We start from the raw sequence: 11,997 nt of genomic DNA, 5'->3' as shown, positions 1-11,997 counted from the left end.
CTACATAGAACTCTATTCTACAGTACTACATAGAGCCATGACTACATGGAACTCTATTCCACAGTACTACATAGAGCCATGACTACATGGAACTCTATTCCACAGTACTACATAGAGCCATGACTACACTGGAACTCTATTCCACAGTACTACATAGAGCCATGACTACATGGAACTCTATTCCACAGTACTACATAGAGCCATGACTACATGGAACTCTATTCCACAGTACTACATAGAGCCATGACTACATGGAACTCTATTCAACAGTACTACATAGAGCCATGACTTACATGGAACTCTATTCCACCGTACTACATAGAGCCATGACTACATGGAACTCTATTCCACAGTACTACATAGAGCCATGACTACATGGAACTCTATTCCACAGTACTACACAGAGCCATGACTACATGGAACTCTATTCCACAGTACTACATAGAGCCATGACCACATGGAACTCTATTCCACAGTACTACATAGAGCCATGACTACATGGAACTCCATTCTACATCAGGTAACTGATTCAAGTAGTAAAATTAGATTTAAAAAACAGGTTAAAAATACACCTTATATTTTGCGTGGACTGTGAAGAGACACACACACACGATAACATACGCACTATACACACACATGTATTGTAGATATGTGGTGTAGGGGAATGAGGGCACACAGTGTGTTGTGAAATCTGTGAATGTATTGTGATGTTTTTAAAATGGTTTAAACTGACATTTTGCTGGATCCCAGGAAGAGTAGCTGCTGCTTTGGCAGGAACTAATGAATATCCATAATAAACCCCAGGAAGAGTAGCTGCTGCCTTGGCAGGAACTAATGGGGATCCATAATAAACCCCAGGAAGAGTAGCTGCTGCCTTGGCAGGAACTAATGGGGATCCATAATAAACCCCAGGAAGAGTAGCTGCTGCTTTGGCAAGACCTAATGGGGATCCATAATAAACCCCAGGAAGAGTAGCTGCTGCCTTGGCAGGAACTAATGGGGATCCATAATAAACCCCAGGAAGAGTAGCTGCTGCCTTGGCAGGAACTAATGGGGATCCATAATAAATACAAATGCCACAGATGTCTCAAGTTTTGAGTGCAAGTGGCTTGCTGACTACCGGAATCCACCTGTGGGAGGAGTCAGGAGTGTTTCTGTCTGAATCCACCTGTGGGAGGAGTCAGGAGTGTTTCTGTCTGAATCCACCTGTGGGAGGAGTCAGGAGTGTTTCTGTCTGAATCCACCTGTGGGAGGAGTCAGGAGTGTTTCTGTCTGAATCCACCTGTGGGAGGAGTCAGGGGTGTTTCTGTCTGAATCCACCTGTGGGAGGTCAGGAGTGTTTCTGTCTGAATCCACCTGTGGGAGGAGTCTGAGGAGTGTTTCTGTCTGAATCCACCTGTGGGAGGAGTCAGGAGTGTTTCTGTCTGAATCCACCTGTGGGAGGAGTCAGGAGTGTTTCTGTCTGAATCCACCTGTGGGAGGAGTCAGAGTGTTTCTGTCTGAATCCACCTGTGGGAGGAGTCAGGAGTGTTTCTGTCTGAATCCACCTGTGGGAGGAGTCAGGAGTGTTTCTGTCTGAATCCACCTGTGGGAGGAGTCAGGAGTATTTCTGTCTGTAATAAAAAGCCCTTTTGTGGGAAAAAAGAATAATTCTGATTGGCTGGGCTCCTCAGTGGGTGGGACTATGTCATCCCCAGCCCACCCATGACTCCACCCCTGGAGAGGTCATGTGAAATCCATAAATCATGGCCTAATTTATTATATATATATTTTTTAAATTGACTTGATTTCCTTCTAAAAACTGTAACTCTTTGGAATTGTTGCATGTTGTGTTTTTATATTCTTGTTCAGTGTTACATATTGTGTCGTTAATAAAAGGTTATATTGTATGGTTACTATAATTCTGTATGGTAATGTCTCCCCCTAGGAGTTTCTGCTGAACTGCCCACAGAGACCTCCAGGCTGGGGTGAAGGATCTGTCTAAAGAAGAGAGGCTCTGGGAGGTCCAAACGAATCCTCACCGCTTTAAAACGCAAACTACGGGGAGGCGAAAGACAGGCAAGGACACACACAACATACAGGGCTTTCGGAAAATGGATTCAGATTTCTTCCTTATCCACATTTTGTTACACATTACGTTACAGCCTCATTCTAAAATGGATTATATAAAACGTTCCTCATCAATCTACACACAATACCCCATAATGACATCACAATACCCCACAATGACATCACAATACCCCACAATGACATCACAATACCCCACAATGACATCACACTACCCCACAATGACATCACACTACCCCACGATGACATCACACTACCCCACGATGACATCACACTACCCCACGATGACATCACACTACCCCACGATGACATCACACTACCCCACGATGACATCACACTACCCCACGATGACATCACACTACCCCACGATGACATCACACTACCCCACGATGACATCACACTACCCCACGATGACATCACACTACCCCACGATGACCTCACACTACCCCACGATGACCCCACACTACCCCACGATGACCTCACACTACCCCACGATGACCTCACACTACCCTTACACGATGACCTCACACCCCCACGATGACCTCACACTACCCCACGATGACCTCACACTACCCCACGATGACAATCACACTACCCCACGATGACAATCACAATAACCCACGATGACATCACAATACCCCATGATGACAAAGCAAAAACAGGTTTTTAAAAAAAAATGTTAAAAACATCCAAAGAATGATTATTTTTTCTAACTTGATTGCAAGTCCACCTGTGGGAAATTCAATTGATTGGACATGATTTGGAAAGAGACACACCTGTCTATATAAGGTCAGAGCAAAAACCAAGCCACGAGGTCGAAGGAGTTGTCCGTAGAGCTCCGAGACAGGATTGCCTTGAGGCACAGATCTGGGGAAGGGCACCAAAACATTTCTGCACCATTGAAGGTTCCCAAGAACACAGTGGCCTCCATTCTTAAGTGGAAGAAGTTTGGAACCACCAAGAAGAGAGAGAGTTCCTCTCTGGAGATGGGAGAACCTTCCAGAAGGACAAGCATCTCTGCAGCACTCCACCAATCAGGCCTTTATGGTAGAGTGTCCAGACAGAAGCCACTTCTCAGTAAAAGGCACATGGCAGCCCGCTTGGAGTTTTCCAAAATGCACCTAAAGGACTCTGAGATCATGAGAAACAAGAGTCTCTGGTCTGATGAAACCAAGATGCAGCTCATTGTATTTAATTTTCAATTTTCACTTTTACCCCTTTTTTCTCCCAAATTTCATGGTTGTAACAGTCTTGTCCCATTGCTGCAACTCCCGTACAGAGTCCCGTACAGACTCCGGTCCATGGGGTATTGTGATGTCATTATGGGGTATTGTGATGTCATTATGGGCTATTGTGATGTCATTATGGGCTATTGTGTGTAGACAGGGGGAGGGGGAAAACATTTTTAATCCATTTTAGAATAAGGCTGTAATGTAACGAAATGTGTACCTCCCAGGACTGTTTGAGATCCAGTCTCTCTAACGTGTGTGTGTGTGTCCAGGAGTGTGAGACTAAGATCGCCCAGGAGATAGCCAGCCTCTCTGACGTGTGTGTGTCCAGGAGTGTGAGACTAAGATCGCCCAGGAGATAGCCAGCCTCTCTGACGTGTGTGTGTGTGTGTGTGTGTGTCCAGGAGTGTGAGACTAAGATCGCCCAGGAGATAGCCAGCCTCTCGTGTGTGTGTGTGTGTGTGTGTGTCCAGGAGTGTGAGACTAAGATTGCCCAGGAGATAGCCAGCCTCTCTGACGTGTGTGTGTGTGTGTGTGTGTCCAGGAGTGTGAGACTAAGATCGCCCAGGAGATAGCCAGCCTCTCTGACGTGTGTGTGTGTGTGTGTGTGTGTGTGTGTGTCCAGGAGTGTGAGACTAAGATCGCCCAGGAGATAGCCAGCCTCTCTGACGTGTGTGTGTGTGTGTGTGTGTCCAGGAGTGTGAGACTAAGATCGCCCAGGAGATAGCCAGCCTCTCTAAAGAAGACGTTTCTAAAGAAGAGATGACTGAGAATGAAGAAGAAGTGGTCAACATACTGCTGGCACAGGTACCACACAGGGTGACACACAGGGTAACACACAGGGTGACACACAGGGTAACACACAGGGTAACACACAGGGTGACACACAGGGTACCACACAGGGTACCACACAGGGTGACACACAGGGTAACACACAGGGTGACACACAGGGTGACACACAGGGTGACACACAGGGTGACACACAGGGTGACACACAGGGTAACACACAGGGTGACACACAGGGTACCACACAGGGTGACACACAGGGTGACACACAGGGTGACACACAGGGTACCACAGGGTAACACACGGTACCACACAGGGTAACACACAGGGTGACACACAGGGTACCACACAGGGTAACACACAGGGTGACACACAGGGTGACACACAGGGTAACACACAGGGTGACAGACAGGGTGACACACAGGGTACCACACAGCGTGACACACAGGGTACCACACAGGGTGACACACAGGGTACCACAGGGTGACACACAGGTAACACACAGGGTAACACACAGGGTACCACAGGGGCACCACACAGGGTACCACACAGGGTGACACACAGGGTGACACAGGGTAACACACAGGGTGACACACAGGGTACCACACAGGGTAACACACAGGGTGACACAGGGTAACACACAGGGTGACACACAGGGTACCACACACAGGGTGACACACAGGGTAACACAGGGTACCACACACAGGGTGACACACAGGGTACCACACACAGGGTGACACACAGGGTACCACACAGGGTGACACACAGGGTACCACACACAGGGTACCACACACAGGGTACCACACAGGGTGACACACAGGGTACCACACAGGGTACCACACAGGGTACCACACAGGGTGACACACAGGGTGACCCACACGGTACCACACACAGGGTACCACACACAGGGTACCACACACGGTACCACACAGGGTACCACACAGGGTACCACACAAACATAGACATTATGGAAATGATCTGCTGATTTATGCTGAACTGTGCTTTTTTTCTCTCCCCTCCCTGCCTGCCTCTCCCCTCCCTGCTTGCCTCTCCCCTCCCTGCTTGCCTCTCCCCCTCCCTGCTTGCCTCCCTCCCTGCCTCCCCTGCTTGCCTCTCCTCCCTGCTTGCCTCCCTCCCTGCCTGCCTCTCCTCCCTGCCTCCCCTGCTTGCCTTCCTCCCCTCCCTGCTTGCCTCTCCCTTCCCTGCTTGCCTCTCCCCTCCCTGCCTGCCTGCCTCTCCCCTCCCTGCTTGCCTCTCCCCCTCCCCTGCTTGCCTCTCCCCTCCCCCTGCTTGCCTCTCCCTCCCTGCTTGCCTCTCCCCTCCCCTGCCTGCCTGCCCTCCCCTCCCTGCCTGCCTGCCTCTCCCTCCCCTGCCTGCCTCTCCCCCTCCCTCCCTGCCTCCCTCCCTGCCTCCCCTCCCTGCTTGCCTCCCCTCCTGCTTGCCTCCCCTCCTGCTTGCCTCTCCTCCCTGCTTGCCCTCCCCTCCCTGCTTGCCTCCTCCCTGCTGCCTCTCCCCTCCCTGCTTGCCTCTCCCCCTCCCTGCTTGCCTCTCCTCCCCTGCCTGCTTGCCTCTCCCCTCCCCTGCCTGCTTGCCTCTCCCCTCCCTGCCTGCTTGCCTCTCCCCTCCCTGCCTGCTTGCCTCCTCCCCCCCCTGCCTGCTTGCCTCTCCCCTCCCTCCGCCTGCCTGCCTCTCCCCTCCCTGCCTGCCTCTCCCCTCCCTCCCTGCCTCTCCCCTCCCTCCCTGCCTCCCCTCCCTGCTTGCCTCTCCCCTCCCTGCCTGCCTCTCCCTCCCTCCCTGCCTCCTCCTCCCTCCCTGCCTCCCCTCCCCCTGCTTGCCTCTCCCCCTCCCTGCTTGCCTCTCCCTCCCTGCTTGTCTCTCCCCCCTCCCTGCTTGCCTCTCCCCTCCCTGCCTGCCTCTCCCCTCCCTCTCTCCCCTCCCTGCCTGCCTCTCCCCTCCCTCTCTCCCCTCCCTGCCTCCCTCTCCCTCCCTGCCTCCCTCTCCCTCTCCCCTGCCTTCCTCTCCCCTCCCCTGCCTTCCTCTCCCTCTCCCTGCCTTCCTCTCCCTCCCTGCCTTCCTCTCCCCTCCCTGCCTCCCCTCTCCCTCTCCCTGCCTTCCTCTCCCCCCCTCCCTGCCTTCCTCTCCCTCTCCCCTGCCTTCCTCTCCCTCTCCCCCTGCCTTCCTCTCCCCTCCCTGCCTTCCTCTCCCCTCCCTGCCTTCCTCTCCCCCTCCCTGCTTGCCTCTCCCCTCCCTGCTTGCCTCTCCCCTCCCTGCCTGCCTGCCTCTCCCCTCCCTGCCTGCCTCTCCCCTCCCTGCCTGCTTGCCTCTCCCCTCCCTCCCTGCCTGCCTGCCTCTCCCCTCCCTGCCTGCCTGCCTCTCCCCTCCCTGCCTGCTTGCCTCTCCCCTCCCTGCCTGCCTGCCTCCCCCTCCCTGCCTGCCTCTCCCCTCCCTCCCTGCCTCCCCCTCCCTGCTTGCCTCTCCCCCTCCCTGCTTGCCTCCCCTCCTGCCTGCCTCCCCTCCCTGCCTGCCTCTCCCCTCCCTCTCCCCCTCCCTGCCTCCCTCTCCCCTCCCTCTCTCCCTCCCTGCCTCCCTCTCCCTCTCCCCTGCCCCTTCCTCCTCCCCTCCTGCCTTCCTCTCCCTCTCCCCTGCCTTCCTCTCCCCTCCCTGCCTTCCTCTCCCCTCCCTGCCTCCCTCTCCTCTCCCCTGCCTTCCTCTCCCCTCCCTGCCTTCCTCTCCCTCTCCCCTGCCTTCCTCTCCCATCCCTGCCTTCCTCTCCCTCTCCCTGCCTTCCTCTCCCCCTCCCTGCCTCCCTCTCCCCTCCCTGCCTCCCCTCCCTCCCCCTCTCCCCTCCCTCCCTCTCCCCCTCCCCCTCCCCCTCTGCCCTCCCTCCCCCCTCTGCCCTCCCTCCCCCTCTGCCCTGCCTCCCCCTCTCCCCTGCCTTCCCCTCTCTCCCCTGCCTTCCCCTCTCTCCCCTGCCTCCCCCTCTCCCCTGCCTCCCCCTCTCTCCCCTGCCTCCCCCTCTCTCCCCTGCCTCCCTCTCTCTCCCTGCCTCCCTCTCTCTCCCCTGCCTCCCCCTCTCTCCCCTGCCTCCCCCTCTCTCCCCTGCCTCCCTCTCTCCCCTGCCTCCCTCTCTCCCCTGCCTCCCCCTCTCTCCCCTGCCTCCCCCTCTCTCCCCTGCCTCCCCCTCTCCCCCTGCCTCCCCTCTCTCCCCTGCCTCCCCCTCTCTCCCCTGCCTCCCCTCTCTGCCCTGCCTCCCTCTCTCTGCCCTGCCTCCCTCTCTGCCCTGCCTCCCCCTCTCTGCCCTGCCTCCTTCTTTCCCCCTGCCTCCCCCCTCTGCCCTGCCTCCCCTCTCTGCCCTGCCTCCCCTCTCTGCCCTGCCTCCCCCTCTCTCCCCTGCCTCCCTCTCTCTCTCTCCCCTGCCTCCCTCTCTCTCCCCTGCCTCCCTCTCTCTTTCCCCTGCCTCCCTCTCTCTTTCCCCCTGCCTCCTCTCTTTCCCCTGCCTCCCCTCTCTCCCCTGCCTCCCCCTCTCTCCCCTGCCTCCCCTCTCCCCCTGCCTCCCCCTCTCTCCCTGCCTCCCCCTCTCTCCCCTGCCTCCCCCTCTCTCCCTGCCTCCCTGCCTCCCTACAGGAGAATGAGATCCTGACAGAGCAGGAGGAGCTGATATCTCTGGAGCAGGTGTTGAGGAGACAGATCGCTACAGAGAAGGAGGAGATCGAGAGACTGAGGGCCGAGATCGCTGACATACAGAGGTCAGAACTCTAACTGACGTGACCTGCTAGAGGTCACAGCTCTGACTGACGTGACCTGCAGGAGGTCACAGCTCTGACTGACGTGACCTGCAGGAGGTCACAGCTCTGACTGACGTGACCTGCTGGAGGTCACAGCTCTGACTGACGTGACCTGCTAGAGGTCACAGCTCTGACTGACGTGACCTGCTGAGGTCACAGCTCTGACTGACGGACCTGCTAGGAGGTCACAGCTCTGACTGACGTGACCTGCTAGAGGTCACAGCTCTGACTGACGTGACCTGCTAGAGGTCACAGCTCTGACTGACGTGACCTGCTAGAGGTCACAGCTCTGACTGACGTGACCTGCAGGAGGTCACAGCTCTGACTGACGTGACCTGCTGGAGGTCACAGCTCTGACTGACGTGACCTGCAGGAGGTCACAGCTCTGACTGACGTGACCTGCAGGAGGTCACAGCTCTGACTGACGTGACCTGCAGGAGGTCACAGCTCTGACTGACGTGACCTGCTGGAGGTCACAGCTCTGACGTGACCTGCAGGAGGTCACAGCTCTGACTGACGTGACCTGCTGGAGGTCACAGCTCTGACTGACGTGACCTGCAGGAGGTCACAGCTCTGACTGCGTGACCTGCAGGAGGTCACAGCTCTGACTGACGTGACCTGCTGGAGGTCACAGCTCTGACTGACGTGACCTGCTGGAGGTCACAGCTCTGACTGACGTGACCTGCTGGAGGTCACAGCTCTGACTGACGTGACCTGCAGGAGGTCAGCTCTGACTGGCGTGACCTGCTGGAGGTCACAGCTCTGACTGACGTGACCTGCAGGAGGTCACAGCTCTGACTGGCGTGACCTGCTGGAGGTCACAGCTCTGACTGACGTGACCTGCAGGAGGTCACAGCTCTGACTGACGTGACCTGCAGGAGGTCACAGCTCTGACTGGCGTGACCTGCTGGAGGTCACAGCTCTGACTGACGTGACCTGCTGGAGGTCACAGCTCTGACTGACGTGACCTGCTGGAGGTCACAGCTCTGACTGACGTGACCTGCAGGAGGTCACAGCTCTGACTGACGTGACCTGCAGGAGGTCACAGCTCTGACTGACGTGACCTGCAGGAGGTCACAGCTCTGACTGACGTGACCTGCTGGAGGTCACGGTCTGAACAGGTGGATGGATTATCATAGGAGAAATGCTCACTAACAGGAGACCAACACTTTACATTTATTTTTATAAAGTGTAGATTTTACAATCTTGAGTCAGCTCAGCTATCCTGTTACAAATCTGTTGTTCTGCCCCTGAACAAGGCAGTTAACCCACTGTTTCTAGGCCGTCATTGAAAATAGGAATTTGTTCTTAACTGACTTGCCTAGTTAAATAAAGATTAAATAAATACAAATGTCTACTGTTCGACAAATCCCAGGACTTGAACAAACATTGTGAGTGTAGATTTTTTAAATGTTTTTTTTTACACTTATTTAACTAGGCAAGTCAGTTAAGAACAAATTCTATTTTCAATGACGGCCTGGGAACAGTGGGTTAACAGCCTGTTCAGGGGCAGAACGGCAGATTTGTACCTTGTCAGCTTTCGGGATTTGAACTTGCAACCTTCCGGTTACTATACATTAATCAACCTAACATCCATGGGGTGTGTTTTGTGTTACAAAGACGAAACATTCTATCCATGTAAAATATCATCTTGATATATTCATAGTTCACATGTTGTTTGTCACACGCGGCCAATACAACTGGTATAGACTGCACCATGGAAGTGTGTGTATCCAGAATGTTCCACCACCCAACTGGACGCAACTGGGAAACATTGGAGTCAACATGGACCAGCATCCCTGTGGAAACGCTTTCAACACATTGTAAGAGTTCATGACCTGATGAATTGAGGCTGTTCTGAGGGGGAAAGGGGCCGGCAACTCAATATTAGGAAGGATTTCTTAATATTTTGTCCACTGAGTGAATATAAGTTAAGCTCTCTCCTCTCCCTGTGTCTATAGTCGTCAACAGGGTCGCAGTGAGGGACAGAGGAGTACTCTTCAGACAGCGAGAGTGAGACGAAGACGGAGGAAACTACAGATGATCCTGGAAGAGCTGCACAAACAGAACGAAGAACTGGAGGTGAGGGACGGAGGGAGAAGAGAGAGCGGGGGGGATGTCTGAGCTCTGATGTACTTAGTGCTTTTATTCTGTGTCATCTAGTTTTCCTTCTTGTTGCTGTCTCTCTCTTTGTCTGTCTCTCTCTTTCTCCCTCTCTATGTCTCTGTCTGTCTGTCTGTCTGTCTGTCTCTCTCCCTCTCTCTGTCTCTGTCTGTCTGAACTGTCTCTCCTTGTCTCCATCTCGCCATTCTCCAGAACAAGAACACCCACTTCAACCAGGCCATCCACGAGGAGCAGGAAGCCATCTTGGAACTGCGCGTTCAGCTCCGCCTCCTCCAGACCCACAAGCTACAGGAGCTGACAGCCCCACCTCCAGCAGAACAGGCTCCGCCCATACAGCCCAGCCCGGCGAGGAGGCGAGGAGCAGACCAAACGTTCCGTAGTTGCCGTGGTTTCCCCTGCAGCAGCAGAGCCAGTGGTGGCGATCGAAGCCAAGAGCGGAAGCTGTCACACATCAAGGATCCCCTAAACCTTCCCCTAGTAAAGATGGGAGGGAGACCAACCTGTGAGCTCCTCTGCAGCTCTACACATCCCTCTCCATCTCTCCCTGGTCTCTATCCATCTCTCCCTGTCTCTATCCATCTGGTCTGTATTCATCTCTCCCTGTCTCTATCCATCTGGTCTCTATCCATCTCTCCCTGTCTCTATCCATCTGGTCTGTATTCATCTCTCCCTGTCTCTATCCATCTGGTCTCTATTCATCTCTCCCTGTCTCTATCCATCTCTCCCTGGCCTCTAACCATCTGGCCTCTACCCATCTCTCCCTGTCTCTATCCATCTGGTCTCTATCCATCTCTCCCTGTCTCTATCCATCTCTCCCTGGCCTCTAACCATCTGGCCTCTACCCATCTCTCCCTGTCTCTATCCATCTGGTCTCTATCCATCTCTCCCTGGTCTCTACCCATCTGGCCTCTACCCATCTCTCCCTGTCTCTATCCATCTGGTCTCCATCCATCTATCCCTGGTCTCTATCCATCTCTCCCTGGACTCTATCCATCTCTCCCTGGTCTCTACCCATCTGGCCTCTACCCATCTCTCCCTGTCTCTATCCATCTGGTCTCTATCCATCTCTCCCTTGTCTCTATCCATCTGGTCTGTATTCATCTCTCCCTGTCTCTATCCATCTGGTCTCCATCCATCTATCCCTGGTCTCTATCCATCTCTCCCTGGACTCTATCCATCTCTCCCTGGTCTCTACCCATCTGGCCTCTACCCATCTCTCCCTGTCTCTATCCATCTGGTCTCTATCCATCTCTCCCTGGACTCTATCCATCTCTCCCTGGTCTCTACCCATCTGGTCTCTATTCATCTCCTTCTGGTCTCTATTCATTTCTCCCTGGTCTCTATCTATCTGGTCTGTATTCATCTCTCCCTGTCTCTATCCATCTGGTCTCTATTCATCTCCTTCTGGTCTCTATTCATTTCTCCCTGGTCTCTATCCATCTGGTCTCTATTCATCTCTCCCTGGCCTCTACCCATCTCTCCCTGGCCTCTACCCATCTCTCCCTGGCCTCTACCCATCTCTCCCTGACCTCTACCCATCTCTCCCTGACCTCTACCCATCTCTCCCTGACCTCTACCCATCTCTCCCTGACCTCTACCCATCTCTCCCTGGCCTCTACCCATCTCTCCCTGGCCTCTACCCATCTCTCTTTGGCCTCTACCCATCTCTCTTTGGCCTCTACCCATCTCTCCCTGGCCTCTACCCATCTCTCCCTGGCCTCTACCCATCTCTCCCTGGCCTCTACCCATCTCTTCTTTGTCTCTATCCATCTCTCTATCTCTCCCTGGTCTCTATTCATCTCTCCCTGGTCTCTATTCATCTCTCCCTGGTCTCTATTCATCTCTCCCTGGACTCTATCCATCTCTCCCTGGTCTCTATCCATCTCTCCCCTTCTCCCTGGCCAGAGGAGGAGGTAGGAGAGGAGGAGGTAGGAGAGGAGGAGGTAGGAGAGGAGGAGGAGGAGGTAGGAGAGGAGGAGGGAGGAGGTGAGGAGAGGAGAGAGGAG

At 54.4% G+C, this 11,997-nt stretch overlaps 1 pseudogene; it reads left to right on the top strand.

The window, feature by feature from the left end:
• Window positions 1-3,182: 3,182 nt before the first annotated feature.
• Window positions 3,183-10,468, top strand: LOC135537934 (ralA-binding protein 1-A-like; annotated as a pseudogene).
• Window positions 10,469-11,997: the final 1,529 nt, after the last annotated feature.

This window comes from Oncorhynchus masou, unplaced genomic scaffold, assembly GCF_036934945.1.
Source record: "Oncorhynchus masou masou isolate Uvic2021 unplaced genomic scaffold, UVic_Omas_1.1 unplaced_scaffold_8735, whole genome shotgun sequence".
Lineage (NCBI taxonomy): Eukaryota > Metazoa > Chordata > Actinopteri > Salmoniformes > Salmonidae > Oncorhynchus > Oncorhynchus masou.
The sequence above is the reverse complement of the archived record's forward strand: the minus strand, read 5'-3'. Positions and strand labels throughout refer to the sequence as shown.